Consider the following 13,465-nt stretch of genomic DNA (forward strand, 5'->3'; position numbering starts at 1 on the left):
AACTGGAATCCTGTCATGTGACTCTCTTACCGTCTGCTGTGGGCTCTGTTTGGTTTTTAGAGCATAGTTCTTGAACGGACGTTACCGAGCACGTGCTCTGTGCCCAGAGCTGTGCTGGCGGCGCACGAGGACAGCGAGCGGAGGAGACAGGGTCCCTCTCAGAGTGAGGGCGGGGTGTTACGGGAACGACAAACCCTAAGCAAATGATGGCATACAACAGTTACAGGCCCACAAACATCACGGATGCCACGGAAGGGAGGGATCAAGTGCTCAGCAAACGTGAAGTAAGAAAACTCCCCGTGAGACATACAGTGTTTGCCTCTTGAGGACCCGTTTCCCCTGCTTCCTGCACTCCTAGTTTAGGTTTGGGACCCACCCACGAACTCTTTGTCTGAGGGGTGGCCCTGGCCTAGTCTCAGCCGATCAGAGCATCGCCCATCCACAGTGACCACGACTGGTTCTGAAGCAGGCCAGTGAGTGCCCCGAGTCCGTAACCCGAGCCCACAGGACTGAATTCCGGGTCACTCTTGGAGAAGTAGATCCCCTCTCCCCACCGGGGCTGAAGGAGGATGAGGCAGCAGGAACAGCTGCAGCCATCTCAATCCCAGGAGGCCTCAGCTTCTCTATGGAGCCAACGCCAAGCAAATGGGGTCTAGAGGTGGAGACGCAGTCAGCCCTGGTGACTTGTTCTGTCTTGAACTGAGCCTGAAACTTACCTCGGGGTCGGCAGGCGTCTGAACTAGTTTGCACGGTCACAGCTTGGGGACATGAAGGTGACTGGGGATGTGAAGGTTTTCCCCGAGGCCTGGAGGTAGAAGAAGGCGAGACCGCGGTTGGCCTGGCCCGGGAGGGAGCTGAGGAGCACAGCCGAAGTGGAGGGAAGAGCCCGGGCATGGTCAAGGGCTGGAGAATGTGGGAGCCCGAGAGCCTGAGTGTGGGACCGGGCAGGTCACGGCCCCGGAGGGCACTTCATGGCCAAGAGATGAGAAACCATTCAAGGCTTACAGGCCGGGAGTGCCCGGGTCGTGCTGTAAAGAAGGTCACCCATGACCCTCGTGCGCAGACTTCAGAAGAACCGTGGACGCAGGGGACTCCCCGAGAGCTTCGCAAGCTCCGCAGGGGCCCGGTGACATTGTGACTGCGACCAGGATGCTTACCATGGGCTTTTTTACTTCATGTTATTTTGTGGGAATTTCTCAATATCGGTTTCTAATGTGAAAATAAACAATACTTAGAGGCCATACGGATAGGAGCCCGTTCTTGGGCTTATTCTATGTCCTTGTAACTGAGACATGAAATTCCTGGAAATCTAAGTCCTGACGACTAAGAACTGAGATTGTTTCTGGGTTTTATTTATATTTATCACGATGAAAATCTTGTGCATAAAATTTTGGCCCACGCTACTGATTACATGAGGATGAATCCATAAAATTCAAATTATTGGTGGGGTGGCTGGGGGCTCAAGTGGTTAAGCAGCTGCCTTCGGCTCAGGTCTGAGGGTCCTGGGATCCAGCAGCATATACAGTTCCTGGGTCAGAGAGGAGGCTGCTTCTCCCTTTGCCCCTCCCCCTGCTCATTCTCTCTCTCTCTCTCTCTCTCTCTCAAGAAAATAAAATCTTTTTTAAAAATTGAAATTACTGACTGAAGGAGTAAACCATGACCAGGCCTCTCTCTATATATACGTATATCCATCAAGAACGACTGTAGCAATTTACACAGAGACAGTTCCCAGCAATAATACACAAGCCCATGTACCTCTGGAATTAAGAATATATTTCACTGCCCTCTGGGTGGCTCAGTAGTTGAGCATCTGCCTTCAGCTCAGGGCGTGACCCCAGGGTCCCGGGATCGAGTCCTGCATCAGGCTCCTCACAGGGAGCCTGCTTCTCTCTCTGCCTGCGTGTCTGTGTCTCTTTCTGGGTCTCTCAAGAAAAAAATACATAAAAATCTTAAAAAAAAATAAAAAGAAATTCATGCCCACAGATTTAAATAGGCCCAGGGCAAGCTCACCAGCCACCTGCCCTCTCCTGGAGGACTACTTACCATGTCCCTTCCTGCCTCCCCTTCAGCGCCGGGGCCTCCCCCTCAGCCTCTATTGTGCTGAGAAAATGGAAGCAATCAGAGCAGAGCTTCCTCATCCTTGGAACCCAGGTTGGCTTCCCGCCTTCCCCCACCTGGGCTACAGCTCATCCCTCCCAGCCTCCCGGGGTGCCCACTGCCCCTCACCCCTCCTCCCATCCCAGGGGCACTCTGTGGCCCTGCAGGGATACCCTGCATCTTGCAGAAAGAAGCCAAGACGTCCACTGGCACCCCTTTCCCCCCCTTCCCTTGTGTCTGCCCCCATGTCTCTAAGTCACACTCGCCGTTATTCTGTCTTCCTTTCCGCGCAGCCCACATTCCTTTGAACTGACTGCCTGGGTTTGGGCCTGGCCAAGCTGCTCCCATCCAGATCCCAGTGAGGTCCCAGTGCCCACGTGGTGGAGCAGCTCTGATCACGGGCTCCATCCGCTGGCGGCCCTGGACCCCAACCGCTCCTGACCCCTGGGAGCCTGGCTAGTCAGCCTCCGGGACAGCACTTTCTGGGCTCTGCTACCTCACTAGCCCTGTCCTTTTCTCCTTTGCTGAATCCCCTTCACCTTACAGCCCTCTACCCCTCGGCCTACCCAGTGGCTCAGCGTGTGCAGCCCTCTCGTCTTCACACTCACTCCCCAGTCTAGCTGAGATGCAGGGCAAGTTAGGACAGTGGGTGTTTTAAAGTGGCAAACGGACCAGTTTTTAAAGGGCACTGGTGCCAGTCAGTGAATGTACACCTTGCTTTTAAACAATGAAGAGCTAATGGTTTTCTCAGGCAGGGTGAGAGCACGGTGCAGGGAGTCCAGGAGTGCAGGGGAAGGGGCTAGTGTGTGCTGGAGCACAGCGGTGCTTGAAGGACACTAACCTGGGGACATGTCCAGCTGCAGGCATAGGGCACGATGTCTGAAGGAACTGTTCTAACAGCTCCGTGCTCCATTGGGTAGGATTTTTCGATGTACTTTTAGAGATTTGAGAAAAATGAGTGATCCTGGCCAAGAAATTCAGAGTGTAGGTGTAACTTAATTCACAGACACGCATGCGTGCGCGTGTGCACGTGCAGACACACAGACACACCACGTGCAGGCTCCTGCACAAGGACACCGTTCCTTTATGGGTTTTATCACTTCCTGAAATAAGTCACCAGGGAAGGCAACGCATGCGCTGTCAGACTGTTTCCATCTACATCAACAGACTCCCAACGTGGTTTCATGCAGTGGGGATTTACGGGAAGCTGCGGTGGGACCGGGACACATCCTTGAGAAGGGGGAAAGCCAGCAAGTGAGCTGCTACAGATACACCTCACCCCCACCTGTTCTCCTGGGCAGATACCTTGAGTAGGTCCCTGCCTCTTCAGGTAGGTTCTGGAATGCCAGCCAAGTCCTTTTGGTCCATCCTTAACCCGATTGTGTCTATTATCTCTAGAGACCACAAACTGGCTTTAAAGGCATCACTACATGCGTTGTACCAAGAGCGATCTGGCCTGTCACCTCCTCTGGGCCTGTTGAAGGATTCTTGCGTGTACGTCAAACCCTCGAGAATGTGAATTGATTCCAGAAGGAGACAGATAACCCTGCAGAGACCTGCATCCCTGCCTTAGAGTTTTTAATCATCCATCCAGACAACGTATATGCCAATGAACACTATTCCACTGTTATTTCATCACACAGCAGATGCCGTATTTTCTTTAGAAAAGACAAAGGTGCAAAGTATGCCATTTTCTGTGTGATTATGGAAAGCACTTCCTGATGGCTCCTGCCTTCAGAACCATAAATCTTTGTGACTAAGTAAGACTTACTGATACCCAGCAACACGTGTCAGGAAATGTGCAAGGTCTTTCTTTCCGATCGTAGTGGCAATCTGGTTAAAGGCTAACTAAACTAAAGATAAGTGGGGAGGGGAAGAGCAGCTCCTGGGGTTCTCATTTGATTCGCCAAATATGAGATACCTCAGCAAAGCAGGCCGATGGTTATCACCACAAAGTGGAATGCAGACATGCTCTGATGTGGGCCGGCGGCTGCAGTCACCATGAACAACGCAGGAGGAGGTACCTGGGGGGTTAAGTGTCTGACTGGACCTCAGCTCCGGTCTTGATCTCAGGGTCATGAGGTCAAGGCCCACACTGGAATCCATGCTGGGCGTGGAGCCTACTTTAAATAAATACATAAACAAAATAAAAATAAAAATGCAGAGTATGGTGGCGTCGTGGGTAAGACCAAGTACCTCTGAAGCAACCAAAATGTCTCATACGTGAGGATTAGCCTTTGATTTGATCTGTCTGCGTTCCTCGGCTCACCTTCCCCGCTCTGGGTCCCTGTTGAAAGGGGTTGGCACCATTCCAGATTGCTGCATTCCACTTGTGTCTGATTTCTGCTACCATTTCCTTACGACTCATATCCACCCTGCTTTGGAATTCTGGAGACTCAGACAACAGCCACACCCCAGGCTCCTGGGCATATACGGTGTTAGTGCTGATGAACTGCCCAAGACACAGATGTCACATTGAGGGGCCCGGTCTAGAGCTGGGTAGGAGACACCTTCCCGTTTGAGAGGCCTCTGGTTCGGTCTGCAGCTTGATGCCACATTGGTATATACGTTGCCAGCCTCTTAAGGAATGTGCTGGAATCCCTGGTTGATGCTTAAATTCCAGCATCAAGCCGAGAAGTGCTGGCCCCGGGCTCCCAATGAACAGTCTTTGCTTCTCTGTAGGTTTTACTTGTGAAGCCCCCATGCAGCCCCGTGAGCGTGGGTAGCTGAGCATGACAAGCACAGGGTCCCTGGATAAACGTGTGTGTCAGGCAAGGAACCAAACCTCTCAGCTGGTGATTCAAGAGCTGGAAGAGGGACCAGGAAGGGTGATGGAGAACAGAATCACCTAGCTGTGCCCTGGGAACTGTGGCCACAGACCTGTCTCGGTGCTGGGGTTGCCTTAGATGACGAGAGGGGCCTGCAGCCAGAAGCCCTGAGTGCCGGGCCGGTTTCTCCTCCGATAGGTCATGTGACTTTGGGCAAGATGCTTAACCTCCTTGTGACTCAGTATTCTCATCTGTAAAATGGAGCTATCATTCTTATGCCTCCTAAAGACACTGCCAGGATTTAAAAGTCAGTACTTGGGGCCCCTGGGTGGCTCACTGGTCAAGTGTCTGCCTTCGGCTCAGGGTGTGACCCCAGGGTCCTGGAATCGAGTCCCGCATCAGGCTTCTCCCTCTGCCTGTGTCTCTGCTTCTCTCTGTGTCTCTCATGAATAAATAAATACAATCTTAAAAAAAAAAGTAGTTTTCTTCTTCTGTCGAGAGAGATCAAGAACGTTGACTTCTATTTCTGTCCCTATGACATCACACGGCCATAAACCTACGTTTCCACAGTGGCTCTTCCTGGTGTGGGTCAGAGTTCTAAAGCCAGTGCAGTGCTCCCAGGCGAGACGCTAACCGTTAACCTTATCTCCGAGGCGACCACTCCGGCCTCGATGCTGCATCCTGAGAGTGGAGTGAGCACACAATCGCCAGCCGTGCATCCGACGGTGGAGGTTTCCCGTGCAGGCTCCTTCCCCCCTTTATTGTCATCGTAAAGCACGTTCTTCTCCCCTACCTCTCGTTTCCTCTCTGGTCACACGTTTTGGAAAGAGATGCTCCAGCTGTTCTGGGTAAGTCACTGGCTCCCTTGCACAGACGAGGAAACCGAGGCTCAGAATGGTTCGGCTTGTGGAAGGTGCGCAGCTGGGGTTCAGATGGGCGTCCCTGCCTGCACAGCCCGCTGCCCTTCCAGTACGGGCACCTTTCAGCCCCCAGCATGTTTTAGACTCTGACCTTTCCTTTATCTCGTCCTCTTTGCTCCCAGCTCTCTGGGGCATTTCTCCGGCCAAACCTTGCAGCGTTTGTGAGTAAGATTCTGAAGAGGGTTCCCTCTCCCCCGCATGGCGGCGCCCACACCCTCCTGCAGTCACCACCCTCCACGCGGGTTGGCTTCCGCCTAATGAGGAGGGGGACCTCACACACCTGCGAGGAAAGCCCCGTGGAGACCGTGGAGGCCCCCAGAGCTCTCGACCCCTCTCACTAGGCCCGTGGCCCTCAGGCTTCCCTGTGCGGGGCCCGCTTCCCGCTCGGCCTGTGTCTCTGCCTCTTTCTGAGTGTCTCTCATGAATAAATACATAAAATCTAAAAAAAATGAAAAAAAAAAGGGAAAGTCTGAACGTTAGCTCAGAGCTGGATTTCCGGGAAAGTGAAGCTCCGGAGCAGCGAGTAACCCTGAGGGGTGGAGTAAGCCCTTCAGGAGGAGCAGGAACCCGGGCTGGTCGAGGCCGGATGGGGGAGGTGGGGGGGTGGAGACCCCAAGTGTCCATCCCGAGCAATAGCTCCCGCGCGAGCCTTCCCTTCTAGGGAGGAAAATTGACCCGCTGAAGTGGGAAAACGCTTAATGCGCCGGGGCCGTTCCTCGGGCCTCATCCATCCTTCACCAGAGGCCACCTGCCAACCACAGCTTGGTCAACGAGAAGCGAGCTTAAGGGCGGTGGAGCTGGGACAGGGGCTGCGGAGCCCTGGTGTCAAAACAGAAGGTTTGGGCCCAGCACCGCCCAGGCCCTTTCCAGCTCTCCGGTCCAGGAGCCGCGAACCTGGTCCTCGCCTCGCCCGTTGCCTTGCCCTTGGCTGGCGTGGCCAAGTCCTTGGGCCGCACCACGTTCCGAGGTCACAGACCAGGCGTGGGGTCGATTCCGCGCCCTCTACTCTTGTCAGGACTGTGGACTTGCTCCTTTCCAAATTCCCACCCCACCTCCCGGGCCTGGAAGAGTCGCGGCCGCCTGTGCAGGGCTGCGGCCTCCCGGCCTGCGCTCGGGCTCCCCTTCCACGGCCGCCTCTGCCTGCAGGAGCCCCGCGCGAGTCCCAGGGACCAGTCAGGCAGCGGACAAGGAAGGTTCCGGCCGAGCCACAGCCGCGGGCCTTGGGCCTTGTCACAGCGCCAGCGGCCAGGCTGCCTGACCCCCCCCCCCCCCCCGCTGGGGGCAGCGACGCTCGGAGCCCTGCATAGTCCTTGAAACTGTGCTGTTCCCGCCTAGCTTGATGGAGGAGCAAAGCTCGGATCTATTGGGCATCGAGCAGGGGGCGGGCCGTGGTCAAAACCCTGCGTGAGGGGGCGCCTGGGGCCCGGGGGGGGGGGTGCAGCGCCCGCTGCTGCTTTCTGCGCAGGTCGTGACCTGAGGGTCCTGAGCCCCAGCCCCACAGTGCGCCCTCCCAGCAGGGACTAGGGTGCCCTCTCTCTCCTTCTGCCCCCCCCCGCCCCCTCTCATGCACTCTCTCTCTCTCTGTCTCGCAAATAAATAAATGTATCTTTAAAAAAATACACCGTCTATGTATTAACTCATGTAATATTCGCTATGACAGTGTCTAGACATATTTACTGTCCCACCTTACAGGTCAAGACATCTGAACCCAGAGGTCACAGAACGGGTCTGCGGCCACCAGCTCCCCGGGGGGATTCCGGCCCAGGGGCCGCCGCCGCAGCGCCAACACACGCTGAGGGAACCGATGTCCAACGAAGGTTTAAAGCCAAAGGGAATCACCTGAAGATCCCAGGGAGAAAGGTTCCCAGGGTCCAGAGCCCCTAGCACCTGCCCTGCCTTTCTAGACCTTAGGGGGTCTCTGCCAGCAGCTCCAGCTGGGACCCTTGCAGGGATTCTCCCCGTGACTTCGGAGCACTCGGCCCCCCTGGGAGACTGCGGCCCCCCCACAGCCCCAGGGCTGCTCATTCAAGTCCTCTGTGTTCCTTCTTGAACTGGCAACAGGCCCCCAAGGGGCTGGGCCAGAGAACACCTGCACGGCACTGCCAGCTATCAGCCTTTCTAAAAGGCTGTGAACCAGGGGACGCCGGGCTGGCTCCAGGGTTGAGCGTCTGCCTTCAGCCCAGGGCATGATCCCAGGGTCCTGGGGTCCTGGGATCAAGTCCTGCATCAGGCTCCTCGCAGGGAGCCTGCTTCTCCTTCTGCCTGTGTCTCTGCTTCTCTCTCTGAAGAATCATGAATAATTAATCACTAATAAATAAATAAAATCTTTTAAAAAAATAAAAGCTGTGAACCAGGAACTCCAAATGGGATCAAGCCACACATCCCAAGTCTACCCCAAAGTGAGCTTTGCCTCGAGGGGGGCACATGCCACACAGCGTTCTCCTCTTCTCCATCAACCTCTCCAAAGCAGGTTCAATCCCTGCTTCATCTCTGTCACTTCTAATTGAAGTGGGGAGAAGAAAGGTACTGATATTTATTATCTACTACGGATACTAGGTCACCTACTTTAAATGCCTTAATCTTTCTTTCTTTCTTTTTTTTTTAAAGAGAGAATCTTTAATTAATTAATTATTATTTATGATAGTCACAGAGAAAGAAAGAGAGGCAGAGACACAGGCAGAGGGAGAAGCAGGCTCCATGCACCGGGAGCCCGACGTGGGATTCGATCCCGGGTCTCCAGGATCGCGCCCTGGGCCAAAGGCAGGCGCCAAACCGCTGCGCCACCCAGGGATCCCTAAAGAGAGAATCGTAAGCAGCCTCTGTGCCCAGCACAGAGCCTGAAGCAGGGCTCCATCTCACAACCCTGGGATCCAGACCCTGGGGTCATGACCTGAGCCGAAATCAAGAGTCAGACTGACGCTTAACAGACTGAGCCTTAAGTGCCTTCATCTTTATATTCATGATATAATTGTACTTATTTGCCAAGTAAGGAAAGCAACAGGCGCCCAGAATGTTTGCAATAGCTTGCAAGTGTTAGCTTGGCAGGTGAGCAGCTGCTTTGGAATTCAAACCCAGATAAGTCCAGGGCCAAAGTCTGTGCTCTTTCTGCCCCAGGTGTCCTGAAGGTGGGCCTGAGCACTTCCTGCTGGCCTCCTGTGCGGGTCTGTAACCACTGTGTGGGAAGGGAGTGAGAGGGTGCATTTTAGAAGCAGAAAACCTGGAATTTGAGGACCGTTTCTACAGAGCATGCTTAAAAGGATTAAATCAAATAACCCAGGTGAAGAATTTGGCACCGAGGTTAGAAAAGAACAGGCAGGCGGTGCAGGTGAGCGATCCTGCTCCCCCAGGGCCGGAAGGGGGAGCGTGGGGAAGATACTCAAAGGAACAGTTAAATAAACAGATGAACCCATATCTAGATCCTCTTCCAAACGGTTCTTCAACGCTCCACGTTTTTATTTGGTTTTGTTGAAATAACCAATTGACTCTAAGAAATGACCCACTTTTCCCTAAATTTCATCAGAGATACCTAGAAAAACATAACGAGGCATATGTTTTCGTTGAATTGGCTCTAACAAAGCCCCTGATGCCAGAAGAAAGGCAAGGGCTGTGAGCCTCCCACGAGGTGCACACACTTCCTTTTATGTTCCTTTCAGTATTTGCTGCTCAGATCCTGAGCGCAAACACCGACACCAAGTCTCCAATGGTTTTCTGTGTTCTGAGATGTACAGGCCCCTCCGGATCCTGCTGTGACTCGGTTCTGAGACTCAGGCCACAGACAACTCCAGCGCTTAGGCACCTAAGTAGAAGCTTCCCCGGCATCCATTAGCAGGCAGGTCAATAAAGAGGTGATCAAAGGGCTATTGAAATGATAGGAACCCAGAAACATCCTTGCAACTGGAGAGAACTTTCCTAAATTGCGTTTTTCAACACAACTAGGTGCTTATTTGTGTCCTATCCTTAGTTAATGCATTTTAACACGAAAAACATTAGATTTGTTTTTAAAGCTACTTTTGTCTACTTACTGCTTTTGGAAATCAGAAAATAAATACATGAAGACTCCTTCTTACACTCTCCCCAATACGTTACTAAAGTTTTAAATGGTTCAAATCCACTCACGTGTAATTTGCTTAATGTTTGGGGGTAATTTTTTAAGTTTCTCTAAGACATTTGTACAGTGCCATGTGAAAACATACACTTCACCTTCCCAGACACCAGCCACAATTTGACTCAGCTGCATGATGAGGTCTTTGGTCATTTTTATCAGAATTAAATATGAAGATTTGAGATAACACACTGTACACTTCCTCGTTTCCATTTATGCACTTTCACAAATTGTGGCTGAAATGTGGCAGAAAAAGTCTTCAAATAATTCGCGATCATTGTGTCACTGATATCCAGGTTTTATGAAAAGTATAGTTTCTCGGGACAAAGAGGGGAACACAAAATAGTAAGAGCACTCAGCACTCAAGCAATTAAAGAATTCAGTCAAGAAGCAGGATATAATTTCAAAAGACAAAAAACAAACACAAAACAAAACCCAATAACCTTTGTTTGTAGGATTATCGGTTCAAAAATCCCGTAGTAGGCAGATGTCTATTTACCACAGCAACAAAAATAGAAAAAAAAAAATCACTTGGGAATAAATTTAACATGAAATGTTGGAAACCTCATTTGAGAAAAAAAAAACAAAATTTTCCTGAAAGACACAAGATGTAGATTTAAACAAAAGGGCACACGTTCTCGGTTTTCCATAGGATTACTCAACAGTATAAAAGCATCCGTTCCAGTAAAAATACCAAGACATTGTTTAGGGAGCAGGGCAAGTAGGAGTAAAGATTATCTGGAAAGATAAACGCAGGAACAGTCAGGAAACATTTAAAAAGAAGCGCTTCAGGGCAGCCCAGGGGGCTCGGCGGCTTAGCGCGCCTCCAGCCCAGGGCCTAATCCTGGAGACTGGGGATCGAGTCCCGCGTCGGGCTCCCTGCATGGAGCCTGCTTCTCCCTCTGCCTGGGTCTCTGCCTCTCCGTCTCTCTGTGTGTCTTTCATGAAAAAATAAAATCTTTAAAAAAACAGAAATTAAAAAAAAAAAAAGCGCTTCCGCATGGGACCAGGCCTGCTCAACGCGGCCACGTACACGAAGTCACAGAAGCTCTAGAAAGAGCCCCGGCACCCTGGCAGGTCCACGACAAAGCTGGCACCTCCAGGAGGGACGGGGCAAGGATGGGCTTTTCTGGATACATGATGAGGGGACAGTGATTCACCATCTGGAAAAAGATAAAATTCGATCCGTATCTCACAGCACAGAGGAGATGAACCTCCAGGTGAGTCACGGATCTGAGTGACGTACTTTGGGGATGTTGGTGAGGTGCGGAGGCCGCGGAGGCCACGGAGGCCACGGAGGCCGCAGCAAGAGTTGGCCCGACGACTTGGGGGCAGGCAGGGGATTTTCTGACAGTGGGGGGGGGGCGCTGATGACACACCTGGGGGTTGGGGAGGCAAGGCCGAGGGAGGTGTCCGAAGTGACTGCCGCGTGCCCCTGGAGACCCAGGCCCCGGAGGCCGGGCTGCCGTCCAGCCAGGGCGGGGTCTCCCTCGGGCAAGGCGCCCCGCGTTGGCCCGGGGCGGGCTGGGGACTGGGCAGTCGGGCGGGCTGGGACTGGCAGTCGGGCGGCGGTGGGGCCTCGAGGAGAAGGCTCCCACCTGGAGAATCACGGAGACGTTGGTAAAGGGCGGGACACTCCGGGCTGTGAGCTCGGCTAGCTGCCCCTTGGCTTTCCCCTCCCCAAGCTTCAGGCAGCGGGGTGCGGGGTGCGGGGGGTCCCCTCTAGTGCCCTGCCTCAGCCAGCCCGCTGCTCCCTCACCATGAACGTGGGGGGAAGAAGAGGAAGGGAGGGCCGCCCGGGGCCCGGCGGAGCAAGGCCTCGGCCCAGGGCGTGACCCCGGGTCCCGGGATCGAGTTCTGCAGCGGGTCCCCGCAGGAGCCTGCTTCTCCCTCGGCCTGTGTCTCTGCCTCTCTCTCTGTGGCTCAGGAATAAATAACTAAAATCTTAAGAAGACGAAAGGCCAAGTCCTTGCCAAGGCCGTCAGGCCCTGCACACACAGCCCCCACCGAGCTCTCCCCGCGCTGGAGCTCCAGCCTCCCACGCTCTGCAGCAGCCGCTCTGGCTCCTTGCTTTGCCTCAGACACAGGAGGCTCACTCCTGTCTTGCAGCATTTTGGCTAGAGCTATGGTCTCTGCCCGGCACCTCTTTTCTTGATTTTCACTCAGCTAAATTTCTCACCTCTTTCAGATTCTTTGAATGTGCATCGTCCTGATGACTCCAGGATGGAGTCAAACTGCCCCTCGCCCATGTGCTTTCTGTGTGTGCAGTAACCTGCTTTTTCTTTCCTCCACAGCACTCATCACCTTCCAGCATACTGTGGAATTTATCGTTTTTAAAAAGATTTTATTTATTTATTCATGAGAGGCAAAGAGAGAGGCAGAGACACAGGCAGAGGGAGAAGCAGGCTCCCTGCAGGGAGCCCAATGCGGGACTCGATCCCGGGACCCCGGGGTCACACCCTGAGCCCAAGGGAGGCACTCAACTGCTGAGCCCCCCAGGCGTCCCAGAATTTATCTTTTTATTAGGCTTATGGCTTATCGTCCGGCTTCCTCTCCAAGAACGTGGATTCCACAGGAGGGGAGATCTCTGTTTTGTTCGCTGATGTTCTTTTAAGAATCTAAACTAGTATCTATATGTGATAGGTACTCAATACATGCATCCTATACAGTGTAGTTATGTCGTCCATGCTCAGGAATGGAAAATTCTGTTAATTCCAAGCTTTCCGTGCCCTAATCATGTTGCACCGCTGCATAAGGAGCAAAAACATGGAAAAATCTGAATACCTTTCAATGTGGCCAATATAAGAATCTAATATGCTTAGTCCAGGCTGGGTCAGTTCAAACCAAATTCAACGTGACCAGAGGGAAGACCTCAAGGAACAATTTGGAGAGGAGGCAGGGGGTCGGCAGTGGTGGATAGAACCACGGAGAAAGTCGGAAGAAAATCATGAGGACCATGACTCCTTGGCTACAGGCTCTTCACGCACACTTGTGGGAGAGGAACCTGCTCGTGAAGCTCACCGGTAGGACACTGCCTTGTGTCCACATCACTTGTGTCTCTTGTCTCAGGAATAGACACACAAGGTCCGCCCTTTGGATACCAGGTGGGAACGGAGTCCAGTGGCCCACTGGCAGGTGGCTGTCGCGTGTGGCCAATCACCCTGCAGCTTAGAAGCTGATAGCAGCTTTTTTATTTTGTTCAAAATTTGGAGGGTCAGAAATTCGGGAAGGGCTCACGTGGGCAGCCTGGGGTCTCACCGGGGCCCCGGGGTCTGGATCAGACCTGTGGAACCAGTGCCTGAGTCCCGGAGGCCCAGGGCATTTCCTCATGTCGCTCCTGTGCATGGCCTCCGAGGCCTCCCTATGCCCTCCTCCAGCCGCTCCTTTCAGCCCCTGGGAGTGGGACAGCGGCCTACGGGTGGGATGGGACGGGCAGGGGTGGTGGCGGAGGGACAGCCACCCACACCGCACACTTGCACTCGTCCACACGAGCTCTTTTGAGTTGACCCACATAGGACCCAAACTGCACAGACGAGCATCATTTATTAAGCACCTACTATGTGCCTGACACGGAGCTC

Source organism: Nyctereutes procyonoides, unplaced genomic scaffold (genome assembly GCF_905146905.1).
Source record: "Nyctereutes procyonoides isolate TBG_1078 unplaced genomic scaffold, NYPRO_anot_genome, whole genome shotgun sequence".
NCBI lineage: Eukaryota > Metazoa > Chordata > Mammalia > Carnivora > Canidae > Nyctereutes > Nyctereutes procyonoides.